Genomic DNA, 14,313 nt, shown 5'->3' with positions numbered 1-14,313 from the left:
GACAGCAAAATCATCAGAGTATTTACTGTAACCACTTGAACCGTCAATACTTAATAAACTTGACCTTTCACTCTGTACTTGGTCTGCTCTTTTTCTCCACGACACAAAACTCTTTGCCGAATATAGCCGATCTACAAACTCACACGGCCTCGCAGCGCGAGGCATTGTGAGCTTGTAGATCTGCTATTTTTGGCTAATTTTAACTGCTTAGTTGTATCACTGCATTATTACTATGTAATAGCACACTAATTGTTACTGTAAAGCAGACATACTGTATACAGCACAAAGGTTTATCATCTGACTCACGGCTTACCAATAAGCCCTACTGCGAGCATAAACAAGCATAAACAAGCATAAAACATACACGCATGTAGTGTGTGGTTAGTAAGTCCAGAGAGTAGATATTAAGTTGGATATGAAAAATCATTTATTGATACAAAAACAGTAACATGCAAAAGATCTTAAAACAAAAGCACCAGCACAGCATAACACGGTCGAAAACCAACAGTGATTGACAGATGAAGGCAACAATTTGATTGACAGCAGGCGTTACCATAACAACCACCTGAAGCTTACAAAGACAATTGGCATTTGGTGATACATATCGTTGATACGCCTCTTCAGATATATTATATACAGTATATATCGTGATACAATGCATGTTGAATTGTTAATACAGAGAATTAGCAATTTCGTCTAAATCAGTAGTTGTCAAACCTCATCCTTTTTCCCTTTTATTTTTTGTTATCTTGTAGGAGGTTGACTGTTAAGTAACTTGAAAGATAAACATAAAAACCAACATGAGAAAGAATCGTGATAAGATTGTGTATTGTGATACAGCTTATATATATATTTTCCATGTATTCTTCCACAAGATAATGCACCATTTTCAAAACGTCTGCCCTCGATGCAACAAGAGTAACAGTTAACAGAGTACTGACCCACAGGTTGAGAACCAGGGACGTGCTGGGCCCCTGATTCAGCCCGGGAAAAATAGTTGGAGGCCCTAATTGCGCGCTATAGAGAGAGATCTCTCTCCATAGCGCTGCTGCTACTCAAAGATTTGCCATTTCAGATCATGACAAGTGACAAGCCAGTGGGCCAATTACTTGAGTTATAATTTGTCGTTGTCGGGTAGTAAACCGTTTGTTTTGTATTTATCATTTAATAAAGTAATTAAAGAGGCGTTGTGTGCTTGTAGATCGGCTGTTTTCACTACTTTTGTGCGACAGCCTTGTTTGATGAAGCAGGGCTTTGCGAAAAAATGTACACATTTGAAACTTGGAGATACAAGGTTTCTGCCCGACAGTGACGATTTACTTTGTTGGCCGCCCAGCCCCCAAAATGGAACGAAGGCCAACATTATGTTTACAGCAGAATTGAGCAGACATACAGATTAGAGCTTTGGAATCAGTGTCTAAATAATTAATTAATTGATACGTGCACTGCTGCGCAAGGTCATGAGTCATGACATGATGTCCTCCTGACAATTTGATTTGGAAGATAGCCTACTACTGCTGCTTTATTATGGTGAAGTGGTGTCTGGTTCGCGCTCCTCTGCTCTGTGCCAAATTCTGTCTGTCTGTCTGTCTGTCTGTCTGTCTACCTGTCTGTCTGTCTGCCCACAGCGTGGCAGCCAGGCAAAATGGATAAAAAAGACGGACCCTTGAACATTTAGGCGAAATGGCTCTTCAACGGCCGTGAAAAGACTCTCCTCCATGCACGGTGAAAGAGCGAAATCTGTTAAGGCGAATAAGTTATAGGCGAATGGGCTGGTGACCGTGGGAGGTGCTCTCCATTCCGGTAGAAGCTGGTGAGCAGCTCCTGGAAGTCCATTTTGTTTCATTGTCCTCAGGCAGTTGCAGATAAATACTCCACAAATCTGTCCACCAAATCCAAATGTAAAGAGTTCAGTCCAAAAGTGCTCCAGTGGTCGCACATGCTGATCCTGCTGTAGACAGATCCATGCTGCTCTCTCGGAGGTCACTGTGGCAATCCAGAGTCAGCCGCAACGTTGACCTTCCTGGCATGTTTGGGCTTCATCTGTGGAGAAAAACAGAGTTTGTGTAAATTTGGAGTGCCCCAACTAATTGCGACTTAAGGTTGCCATGAGAAATGTCACAGCTTATCTCCGTGTAGACGTGTGTGTGTACACATTTTTACATATGGGTTGGTTCCCTTGATACATCCGGTGACATCACCTATGTAAAAGTCCATATATGGGTATTCCCCAGAATCTTTTATGCCCATATATGGAGATTCCTGATTAAGCCCATATCTAACAGAACTGCATAATGGAATTGCCCATATGTGGAGGAAGACAGCCCATATTATGTGCGGCTGGTTCAGACAGGGATCTCCATGTATGGGCATAAAAGGGACGTACAGTACATGGATCTCCATATAGTATATGGGTAACTGGTCCGATATACATCACTGGCCAGATGGCCAAGAATTGTCGCCCTGAGGCGTCTTACTAGTTTAGTAATCGTAATCAAATCGGCACATAATCGCTGGAATTTCTATTAATACCGTGCTAAAGAACTAAAACAGGGTTCCCACAGCTTTTTATCAATTAATTTCCAAAACTGCGCTGCGAGACGTTGTGAGCATGTAGATCGGCTATTTTCACAATTTCTGGCTCTAATATTTGACAATTTGGCCCATGTTTAATTTGCCATTTCAGAGGTATTAACCAAATCAATAACCAAAGACAATGCATAGCTATTTTTTCCAGGGCCTTCCAGGAGCCTTGATCAATTCCAAAACTTTTCCAGTACTGGAAAAATATGATTCTAATCTCAAAATATTTCCAGGAATTTCATGACCGTGGGAACCCTGGTAATAATTGTGACAGGCCTACCTGGTGCTTATGGGGTTGGCTGGGATGATGGTGACGTAGCTGGTCTGTGGGGCTGGGGCACCGTGGCAGCCTGCATCTTCCTCGTCGATGAAGCGAATGTTCTTGGGCCTTTCTTTGAACTGGTAGGCCAGGATGCCCCGCTGGTAGTAATACACACACACACAAACACACAAACACAAACACAAACACACACACACACACACACACACACACACACACACACACACACACACACACACACACACACACACACACACACACACACACATTACTCAGGGTTCCCACAAATGTTTTCCAATTAATTTCCAAAACTTTTCCAGAATATTTAACCCAATATACAGGACTATATAACAATAATTCAGCTCAATAACATGTTGCTTACTCCTATGCACAATGCCCAAAGACAGGTAGTGTATGCCAGTGGTTCTCAACCTTTTCAGGCCGTGACCCCGAAATAATCATGTTTTTACTGGGGACCCGGCACCCTGACGAGCACTAAAGAGTTGAGAAATGTTGTATAACACTGTTCTATTGTGAAAATAGCAGATCTACATGCTCACAACGCCTCGCAACGTTGTGAGCATGAAGATCGGCTATTTTCACAATTTCTGCCTCTAATATTCAAAGAATGCATAGCTATTTCTCCTGGACCTTCCAGGACTGTTTCAAAATATTTCCAGTAATTTCATGACCGTGGGAACCCTGCTAAAAATATGCCTTGAATATTTATTTTTAAATTACCTATTTGAAAAGAACACGGTTACAATTTAGCCTGACAAATGTGTAGCTATTCTTTAATCAGAAATGTATAAGGTAATAGCTAAACAAATGCCACAATCTGATTAATTGCTTAAATAATTGACAGATTAAACAACGTTTTCAGGCCAAGGACCCATTAGTTGAGAGAGATTGAAGCAGGGACCCCCACAACCTGTTCATAGATTGATTAGATTCCATATAGTTTCATTGTTTGACAGCACAATCATCAGTGTATTTTCATGTCAATTTGTGTTTTCAGATATTTAACCACTTGAACTGTCAATACTTAATAAACTTGACCTTTCACTCTGTACTTGGTCTGCTCTTTTTCCCCTCTACACCAAAGGTCTTTGCCAAAAACAGCTGATTGAGGCGTTGTGAGCTTGTAGATCTGCTATTTTGGGCTACAGTTCTCAGAATATGGACACTAGGGTTCAAGTAGTTAATATAAAAAAGGAGTAGAAAAAAGGTTTATATCACTCAAAGATTTGGAGGACCCCCAGTAGTAACTCCGGGGACCCCCTAGGGGTCCCGGACCTCTGTTGAAGTAAAGAACAGTGCTTTCTCAGCTAAGGGGTCCCTGCTTCATCTCTCTCTCAGCTAAGGGGTCCCTGCTTCATCTCTCTCTCAGCTAAGGGGTCCCTGCTTCATCTCTCTCTCAGCTAAGGGGTCCCTGCTTCATCTCTCAGCTAAGGGGTCCCTGCTTCATCTCTCTCTCAGCTAAGGGGTCCCTGCTTCATCTCTCTCTCAGCTAAGGGGTCCCTGCTTCATCTCTCTCTCAGCTAAGGGGTCCCCTGCTTCATCTCTCTCTCAGCTAAGGGGTCCCTGCTTCATCTCTCTCAGCTAAGGGGTCCCTGCTTCATCTCTCTCAGCTAAGGGGTCCCTGCTTCATCTCTCTCTCAGCTAAGGGGTCCCTGCTTCATCTCTCTCTCAGCTAAGGGGGTCCCTGCTTCATCTCTCTCAGCGAAGGGGTCCCTGCTTCATCTCTCCCGGCTAAGGGGTCCCTGCTTCATCTCTCTCAGCTAAGGGGTCCCTGCTTCATCTCTCTCTCAGCTAAGGGGTCCCTGCTTCATCTCTCTCAGCTAAGGGGTCCCTGCTTCATCTCTCTCAGCTAAGGGGTCCCTGCTTCATCTCTCTCTCAGCTAAGGGGTCCCTGCTTCATCTCTCTCAGCTAAGGGGTCCCTGCTTCATCTCTCTCTCAGCTAAGGGGTCCCTGCTTCATCTCTCTCTCAGCTAAGGGGTCCCTGCTTCATCTCTCTCAGCTAAGGGGTCCCTGCTTCATCTCTCTCTCAGCTAAGGGGTCCCTGCTTCATCTCTCTCTCAGCTAAGGGGTCCCTGCTTCATCTCTCTCTCAGCTAAGGGGTCCCCTGCTTCATCTCTCTCTCAGCTAAGGGGTCCCTGCTTCATCTCTCTCTCAGCTAAGGGGTCCCTGCTTCATCTCTCCCGGCTAAGGGGTCCCTGCTTCATCTCTCTCAGCTAAGGGGTCCCTGCTTCATCTCTCTCTCAGCTAAGGGGTCCCGGCTTCATCTCTCTCTCAGCTAAGGGGTCCCTGCTTCATCTCTCTCAGCTAAGGGGTCCCTGCTTCATCTCTCTCTCAGCTAAGGGGTCCCTGCTTCATCTCTCTCTCAGCTAAGGGGTCCCTGCTTCATCTCTCTCTCAGCTAAGGGGTCCCCTGCTTCATCTCTCTCTCAGCTAAGGGGTCCCTGCTTCATCTCTCTCTCAGCTAAGGGGTCCCTGCTTCATCTCTCCCGGCTAAGGGGTCCCTGCTTCATCTCTCTCAGCTAAGGGGTCCCTGCTTCATCTCTCTCTCAGCTAAGGGGTCCCTGCTTCATCTCTCTCAGCTAAGGGGTCCCTGCTTCATCTCTCTCAGCTAAGGGGTCCCTGCTTCATCTCTCTCTCAGCTAAGGGGTCCCTGCTTCATCTCTCTCAGCTAAGGGGTCCCTGCTTCATCTCTCTCTCAGCTAAGGGGTCCCTGCTTCATCTCTCTCTCAGCTAAGGGGTCCCTGCTTCATCTCTCTCAGCTAAGGGGTCCCTGCTTCATCTCTCTCTCAGCTAAGGGGTCCCTGCTTCATCTCTCTCTCAGCTAAGGGGTCCCTGCTTCATCTCTCTCTCAGCTAAGGGGTCCCTGCTTCATCTCTCTCTCAGCTAAGGGGTCCCCTGCTTCATCTCTCTCTCAGCTAAGGGGTCCCTGCTTCATCTCTCTCTCAGCTAAGGGGTCCCTGCTTCATCTCTCCCGGCTAAGGGGTCCCTGCTTCATCTCTCTCAGCTAAGGGGTCCCTGCTTCATCTCTCTCTCAGCTAAGGGGTCCCGGCTTCATCTCTCTCTCAGCTAAGGGGTCCCTGCTTCATCTCTCTCAGCTAAGGGGTCCCTGCTTCATCTCTCTCTCAGCTAAGGGGTCCCTGCTTCATCTCTCTCTCAGCTAAGGGGTCCCTGCTTCATCTCTCTCTCAGCTAAGGGGTCCCCTGCTTCATCTCTCTCTCAGCTAAGGGGTCCCTGCTTCATCTCTCTCTCAGCTAAGGGGTCCCTGCTTCATCTCTCCCGGCTAAGGGGTCCCTGCTTCATCTCTCTCAGCTAAGGGGTCCCTGCTTCATCTCTCTCTCAGCTAAGGGGTCCCTGCTTCATCTCTCTCAGCTAAGGGGTCCCTGCTTCATCTCTCTCAGCTAAGGGGTCCCTGCTTCATCTCTCTCTCAGCTAAGGGGTCCCTGCTTCATCTCTCTCAGCTAAGGGGTCCCTGCTTCATCTCTCTCTCAGCTAAGGGGTCCCTGCTTCATCTCTCTCTCAGCTAAGGGGTCCCTGCTTCATCTCTCTCAGCTAAGGGGTCCCTGCTTCATCTCTCTCTCAGCTAAGGGGTCCCTGCTTCATCTCTCTCTCAACTAAGGGGTCCCTGCTTCATCTCTCTCTCAACTAAGGGGTCCCTGCTTCATCTCTCTCTCAGCTAAGGGGTCCCTGCTTCATCTCTCTCTCAACTAAGGGGTCCCTGCTTCATCTCTCTCTCAGCTAAGGGGTCCCTGCTTCATCTCTCTCTCAACTAAGGGGTCCCTGCTCTCTCAGCTAAGGGGTCCCTGCTTCATCTCTCTCTCAGCTAAGAAGGGGTCCCTGGCTGAGGGAGGGAGCTGTTGTTGTTGTTAGCTTTAATAGCTTTCAGTTAGCATGAGAGTTAGCATGTGTTGCAAGGTAAAGAAAAAACATTACAGACCTACTGTAGAACAGCCTAACATTTTAACAATACACCCCCATTGAGTCATTCTAGATGATGCCTATTGTCTCTTACCTGAATGGAGTCGCTATATGAAGATATCCACGAAAGCGAGCTTCTTTTCTCTTGTGAAACGAGTTAAACAACAATCCACGAGCCTCTGTTTTAGCCTCCTGGTTGGTCCCGGGTGGTTCAGTCTGAGTGTGATAATTTCGCGTTACACATTACTTCCGCCCTGGACAGGATACGGAAATACTCTGTCTGTGCCAACGCGTCGTAACGCGTGGAAATAACCGGATACAGTAGTCAGTCTCAGCCTGGGATCAATCGCATTCCCAACGTGATATCTTCAAAAAAATAATCTTTGCACGTTCTCCCTCCGTACATCTACAAAGACGTTCAGATTTCAAATATAGAGTTATTTCCCCGGGGCTACAGATGTTACAATTATATACGGCCCAACCTCGGCACGAGTGCATTCTGTATTGTTTAGTAAAAAGCATTTTAATCAGATCAGTGATAGGAGTTATAAGGTGCAATACACCCCAACGGCCGATGGGGTCGCGTTGTTAAAAGCCACCGATCGGATCAAAAATGATTATTATTAAACAACACGGAACATTATGCGTACATGTGAGGGGCCGTCCATAATTGTAACATCCTTGGCTATTGAGCAAACGCCGTATCTTTGAAATCTGAATGTTTATGTTGACGTAAGGACTAAAAAGGGAGAAAGTACCAACGCTATTTTGAAGATAATTATAATAAGACTGTCAGTCTTGTATCAGTGAACAATATAATGCAGAAACTTTCGTAAAATATTGCATATAACACTGAGAATAAAGGTTATGGGAGCAGTGTTGAAAAAAACGAAACAAAAAAAAACAGCAGTCACGTGACTGACATATCGGCCGATGTGATGTAATAGAACGTTACATTATCAACAGACAGAATGTCTGATTAAAACATAGTGCCTGAACGAGAGTATGGGCATTTTCCATGGGACGTACCATAATCAACAGAGACTATGTCTGATATAAACATAATGAGTTCCTCAGTATGGGCAATATGGCCATAATGGGCGCATTCTATGCAGTTAATAAAGGCTGATAATGGACATTCTATGTTCTGATAACGTTCGAAGCGGGTGTCGATATACCAGTGTAGCTATATGGAAAGGAAAAGTAATTAAAGCCCTCCTTTTCATTTTTTCTTCTTAAAAATACTAAATACAATGCACAAGTAGGTAGTATCGATACAATCGATTCTTTGCACTGCCGATTCGATACGATACAAAATAAAACGATACGATTCGATTTTAGCTGTTTTCATTTCGATATACTTCGATTTTTTAAGTTAAAAACGATATTTCGATACAGTTACTATATCGTTACAACCCTACTTACTACATTTTCCAAGTAGCTTGCCCATCACTGAGTGTTACTACAGCATATTGTTATTTCTGGACTCTTTCAAACACTTTCTCTGAAGGGTTTACTTGTCCAGTACTGCCCTCCTTTGCTTTTGTAGCAAATAGATCCTTCTGAACAGATCTGCACAATTCTTCACTGCGGTCCCATTGACCTTAGTTGTTTCATTGTCTGACCACCATATATGAATCTACTGTCCAAAAATTAGGTTTCTCCAACAAAGGATTAAACACACGTTTTGCTATTTTAAGGGAATTCAGGTTATTGAGCCCCACTGGCTTGTCTATCATGTGAATACCGGCCCCCCAAAAAATCTGGCGCACTGCCAATAGCCATGCACAATGAGGGCCTCTCCAATTCCTTTTCCCGGGCTGAATCAGGGGCCCAACACGTCCCTGATTAGATGTATTTCTCTGAAGAGCCAAGCAGCACTCCATTTATTAAACGGGAAGAAATAATAACAACAAACCTGTCGCACAGGTAAAAATAGCAGATCTACAAGCTCACATGTGAGCTTGTAGATCGGCTATTTTCAGAGTGCAACCAAGTGTGTAGAATCAGCCATTACGACACCATCAAGGCCCGCCAAAAAATGTTTCTTGTCGACAAAATCAACTGTACATTTAGTTGACTAAAATATTATATTTAGTTGACTAAAACTAGACTAAAACTGACACATTTCAGATGACTAAAATATGACTAAAAACTAAATTGCATTTTATTCAAAAGACTGCGACTAAAACTAAATCAAAACATTTGCTGCCAAAATTAACACTGTTGTGGATCTAGCTAAAATGCTCATGATAAAGCACCCAGCAGTGACCTCTACTTCAATGAGGTTTGCACTGTCGCAACCGCCAAGCAGTCATTCTCAAAATTGAAGCTGATTAAACACTATTTGAGAAGCACAATGGGACAAGAGAGACTTACAGGACTGGCCATGCTGTCAATAGAAAGTGAATGGGCAAATAAACTGGATTTACAAAAGATAGAAGATGATTTCGCAGAGTCCCCTTCAAATAGTGGTGAGTATACGAAATTGCATACTTATTGTAGCCTAGGCTTACTTGTTGTAAGCTACGCTCATGGGCCGATTTTTCCTAAGCAGTTCACCAATCTAACTAAATACTTTTACTTAAGTACTGTACTTAAGTTCTTAGGTTGCAGAAATTCATGAAAAATATATTTTGAAGGAAATCTTTCAAAATAAAGGGTACGTCTTGTCGGAATGACTGACAGACAGACAGACAGACAGACAGACAGACAGACAGACAGACAGACAGACAGACAGACAGACAATCTGAACAAAGATTTAGCCATCAAAGTCGTGTGACCTAAGACTTATTTAAGTACTTTTTTGAGTTATTTGTACTTTACTTGAGTATTTCCAATCATTTTCCTTCTACTCCGCTACATCTTGGATCCAATTATTGTACTTTTACCCCACTATTTATTTGAAAACTTAAGTTACTAGTTACTTTGTAGATTGATTATTATTACATATAGGCCTATACATATATAGAGTAGACTACATTAACCACTTCAACTATACATTTTGGCCATTAAAAAAAAAAAAAATAAATAAAAAATATATATATATATATATATATATATACCGTATATATATAAAGCATTGCAGTATTGATAATTTCAATACTGCGTTATTGAAACGTTTTAATTGAATACTTACTTTTACTTAATATGTTGTTAATGTTGTACTTGCACATCACGCCCACTGGATGGCAGTAGCCTCAAGCAGGTGATAATGAGCTGCGTGAAAGTAGGGCTGGGGTAATAGGCATATACTAGGCCTTTCATTATTGCGTATTTGTATTATTATTTGCTGTGTAGGATTAGGTCAGGGGTGGGCAACTTTGATGGAGAGGGCCACTATATTTTCACACACATCACTCCAGAGGGCCACAATGCATAGGCTATACAGTCAAAAATAGAACAAATAGCAGATCTACAAGCTCAAAACGTGTCGCACTGCGACACGTTTTGAGCTTGTAGATCGGCTATTTTTGCTATTTTTTTATTAGAATCCTGAAAAGTAATGTTTTTATTTAATTTCAAATGTATGTACAGGTTCTTATGTTGCTTACCGTATTTACTCCTTACTTTATGAACTTAAAGGAGTAGTTCACCCCCAAAATGACTTTTTTTCTATTGATTAGTCATGCCATGCCATGCCAGTTCAATAATATTTTTAGTTTTTTGTCGCATTCCTAAGACAAAAATGTGATAACAATAAATTTACCCCCATTGATTCCGGATGGGGACCCGTTTCGAAACGGGTCCCCATCCGGAATCAATGGGGGTAAATTTACTCAAATCAAATTTTTGTCTTAGGAATGTGACAAAAAACAAAAAATATTATTGAACTGTACTCTCCATGGCGTGACTAATCAATAGAAAAAAAGTCATTTAGGGGGTGAACTACTCCTTTAAATACAAATGCATTGGACATGAATAAAGACTTGTAGTAGGCTACTAGTCATCAAGATACTAATATAGAGCAGTAGACTGAAATAATTAAAGCTGGTCATGTTTTGGAATTATAACATCTGAAACCAATAATATATCAGTATTCCTGCGGGCCGCATTAAGTGAAGATGGGGGCCGCATGTGGCCCCCGGCCTGTCAGTAGCCCATGTATGGATTAGGTTATAGAGGCCCCTAGCTAGAAGACCCTATAGCCTTCGCCCCTGCCCCCCTATTGTCTATTTGCCTTTGGCTTCGTCCCAATTTAAGATCTTGACTACATCATGGATCCAATTATTGTAGGCAACTTTTACCCCACTGCATTTATTTGTAAACTTTAGTTACTAGTTACTTTGTAGATTGATTATTATTACATTATATTACATATACATTAATTAACCACTTCAACCCTATATACATTTTGGCCATTTGAAAAAAATAATTGCAGTATTGATACTTTTAATTAAGTAAAAACGTTTGAGTACTTTTTCCACCTCTGTCTGTTACCTATTATATACAGGTATAACTGTCTGTTCCTGACTTCTTCAGGTGATGTTGTACTTGCACATGACGCCCACTAGATGGCAGTAGTCTCAAGAAGGTGATAATGAGCTGTGTGAAAATAAATAAATAAACCACTCAGTTGGCCTATGTTCTATAGTTGTGCATATAGGTCAGGCTACACGTACATGACTTTGTAAAGTATTTATAATACATTTATAATACCGTACATATTTTATTAGAATGTAGAACTCAGTGGTCAGATCGTAACAGATATTAAATAAACATGTTCTGATATGCCGCTGATTCTAATATTAAATAGCTCAGAGGTCTTCAACATGGGGTCCGCGACCCGTGGAAGTACTGCAGGGGGTCCGCGAAATTGTTGCTAAAAAAAAAGTTTTCATATATCTTCTAAATACGTTTTGTAAACCTTTCCCACATACATGTCTTATGTTCAAAATAATGATTTTGAATAGCTTGTATACATGATTATTGGGCAATTGACAGATTGTGAGTGATAGATTGATAGTATTTAATTTGGTTCTCAGTTAATAAGGCATGTTTATAAATGGTGGTACTGTCTTGGAGCCCCTGTCTTCAACAGGGGGTCCTCAGATATACTACAGGGGCCCGCCAAAACAAATCTTTATGTGATAGAAACTTTTGATAAAGACGTATTAAGGGGGTACCATTTGCCAAAAATAGTGCAGTGCGTTGTGAACTTAGATACTTATAGATCGGCTATCCTTTGCTGAAGTGGTTTGGTATAGAAGGGGAAAGAGCAGACCAAGTACAGAGCCAAAGATCTGAAAATACACATTAGCACAAATCTCACTCTGATGGACGAAGCAAGTCTATGAAGCTATCTATGAAAAAGTGTAATCTGCCCATATCCTGTAAGTCAAGGCAGAAAAAAAAATCTTTTAATTTAATTTAATTTTTTAAGAGAAATAAAATAAAATAAAGAAAGTTGAATCTGCAACGCAAATGTATACAAATTGACAGTCCCTGCTTCATCATCTCTCCCTCAGCTAAGGTTGGCCTGGAAAATGTTGAAGACACCCTGCTTTAGGTTGATTACTTGACCGGATTCCTAGCAGGGTTCACCGCCAAATCTACAAGCTATATCTGCAAGCCACCGTATATCTGCCATTTCACCCGGTAAAAGGGGATGGCTACACAGGGTTAATGGACAACGTAATGCGAGAGCATGATTCATACCAAAAGGTCAGCGCTGAAAAGAGCCGTATCAAAGCTCAGGGGAAATCTATCAAGTGATGGAGAAAAAAGACATTGAGATGTTTCTACTGCGTGTCATTGATCTGAGCATAGCCGCATGTGTGCTGCTATGTGTGAAACCATGTTGGCATAATATTCTCATTTGTGATAACATTAGTTGTGCTCGAGTTTGAAATATTTCCGTCATTGACTTTCCACATTTCTGTGTGTTTTCTGCGGACAAATCAAGTGCCGTTGCCAGTTTAATTAGGTTTCGGCCCGGGCACATGCCGCAAAGAATGTCATTGATTGATGTAGAGCTCTGAATGCATTTCTCTCTCTCTCTCTCTCTCTCTCTCTCTCTCTCTCTCTCTCTCTCTCTCTCTCTCTCTCACTCACACACACACACGTACGTACGCACGCACGCACGCACGCACGCACGCACGCACGCACGCACACACACACACACACACACACACAGCCACACACAGCCACACACACGTTTCTTTATTTGAGTCCACATTTATAAAATACATTACAAATATTTTTCAGTTGCTTCTTATGTCCCAACGTTTCACGTGCTTGAAACGTTGTGTCTCAGTGCTTGAATCCCAAGTCCAGACTGTACAGAATCAACGCATACATATGAGCTTATTCACAGTCAATATTGGTCACACTTCAGTTGGTCATATTACCAACACCGGATAAATAATTATGGGTACAGATGGCACCTTCTCATCCAAATAGATCGGCTGCCTTACCAGCCTATAATGGAGGAGATTGAGCAGATTGTTGCAAGCTGCTTTGCCTTACACTTGGACAACCCCAAAATCAGGCCCCTGACCACCAGCCTGTGGACATGGCCCAAGCTGCCAAATATAAAAACAATGAGCTGACACTTATAGCCTAGATGGATAATGGATTGTACTAATGGTTGGTATTTAACTTGTTTAGTAAGGAAAGCATCCTCTAAACTTGAATCAAAAGCACAGCCAACTTCCAGGAAAACCTCTCTGCTGTTCAATCACAATGACGTCTGGTGTATTTTCCGTTATATTTGCAAATACATGGGGGTCATTGCATTGAAACATTTCTGTTTTTACTCAAGAACTTTTGTAAAAAACAACAGGGGAATCAAACATGAGTGACACATCTTTTGTAATAATGTCTGGCAATTTAAAGTCCTTTGTAAACATTACAGCCATGGGACATACTCTGTCCATGGTGTAACAGTAAGAGTCATGGCTATTGGGAAACCAGATGGACAGGTTCAGTTTGGTAGGCAGCCCTTGGAGGCGTGCTTTTACTGTGAAGATGAGAATATCCTCGTGATCAGCTGAAGGCAAACAAGCTTCTTCCCTTGCAGTCGCAATCCCGTCCAGGCAGCGCTGCTTCCTTTGCTGCTCTTAACATTTTAAGACAGCGATTTTACAATTTACGATTCAGGCATTTAGCCTGATGCTCTTAAAGGAGAATTTCTGCCTAGAAGGGCTATTAACTTAACCTAAACCCCGGCAAATCTGTTTCTAAGTGCACGCAAGAATCTTTCTTGCGAGCACCAGGAAATGGGTCCTCACAAATGACTCAAATTCACACACACGCACAAAAAGATTTTAAACAAAGTTTACACAAATATATCACAACTTGTCATCAATTCAAAAACTATTCCAACATCGTTCAATAGTACTACTTTTCAAAGAAGTTTCAAAGAAGTAGTGAAAATAGCAGCACCGCGCTGTGAGCTTGTGGATCTGCTATTTTCACTCCCACTAAAAAGTTTGGGAACCACTGTGTTACACAATACATACAGAGTATATATATATATATTTGTCTGTCAGTAAATTGAGTGACATTCAAAA

At 42.4% G+C, this 14,313-nt stretch overlaps 1 long non-coding RNA gene across 1 annotated transcript; it reads right to left on the bottom strand.

Annotated features, from left to right (window-relative positions):
- Positions 1–415: 415 nt before the first annotated feature.
- LOC308307253 lies at positions 416–7,005 on the bottom strand. Its single transcript, XR_013963217.1, has 3 exons — positions 6,894–7,005; positions 2,864–3,003; positions 416–2,043 (listed from the first exon to the last, which is right to left on the bottom strand). It is a non-coding gene; the product is annotated as an uncharacterized lncRNA (long non-coding RNA).
- Positions 7,006–14,313: the final 7,308 nt, after the last annotated feature.

The sequence above is a fragment of the Nannobrachium achirus genome (genome assembly GCF_963921795.1).
Source record: "Nannobrachium achirus genome assembly, chromosome: 21".
In the NCBI taxonomy this organism is placed as follows: domain Eukaryota; kingdom Metazoa; phylum Chordata; class Actinopteri; order Myctophiformes; family Myctophidae; genus Nannobrachium; species Nannobrachium achirus.
This window is presented reverse-complemented; position numbering and strand designations above follow the sequence as displayed.